Source organism: Pseudophryne corroboree, chromosome 7 (genome assembly GCF_028390025.1).
Source record: "Pseudophryne corroboree isolate aPseCor3 chromosome 7, aPseCor3.hap2, whole genome shotgun sequence".
Classification (NCBI taxonomy): domain Eukaryota; kingdom Metazoa; phylum Chordata; class Amphibia; order Anura; family Myobatrachidae; genus Pseudophryne; species Pseudophryne corroboree.
Window position 1 is genome coordinate 446,020,709 of NC_086450.1, and position 876 is coordinate 446,021,584.

Genomic DNA, 876 nt, shown 5'->3' on the forward strand with positions numbered 1-876 from the left:
CACGTTCCCCTGCGTCGTGGTCATTTCACAGCCTGGCACTGGATCATTAGCTGTGTAGTGTGTACAATAGCTCCGGGACCAGTCATAGCTGTTGGATTGGGATAGCGGGCTCTCAGTAGGCCGTGTAGGTACTGGGACTCTAGTGTCAGGGGTTTCCCCTGCATTGCGCTGGTAATAGAGAGGAACCTGGATGTAGTTATTATTACCAGTTATTTATATAGCGCACACATACTCCGCAGCGCTTTACAGAGAGTATTTGGCCATTCACATCAGTCCCTGCCCCAGTGGAGCTTATACTCTATATTCCCTATCACATGTACACACATTCATGCTAGGGTTAATTTTGTTGGGAGCCAATTAACCTACCAGTATATTTTTGGACTGTGGGAGGAAGTCTGGAGTACCTGAGGAAACACACGCAAGTACGGGGAGAATATACAAACTCCACACAGTTAGGGCCATGGTGGGAATTGAACCCATGACCTCAGATGCTGTGAGGCAGTAATGCTAACCATTACACCATCCGTGCTGCCCATAGTTATGTAAGGGAGGGATTTCTACATGCAGCAGCCACTGTGTGCGGTGACACTGCATCTTTTATCATGTGACAAATGTTTACCCTGCACATAGTTTCAGCCATCGAACAGTTAAGCCTGTCTGAAGGAATGCAAGCACTGACACACGGACATGTTTGGGCAAGCCCCAGTAGCCGCACGTATTATTTGGTGTTCCCGCCAGTCACAATGCCCTGGGAGGTAGAATAGAAGGGAGGGAGGTGGGGGGGGGGGGGGGGTCAGCCACCAAGTACCCGGGCAGGTCTGTTCATGCTGCACATTCCTAATGGGTAACCAGAAGGGTTAAAAACTGGCAGGACCT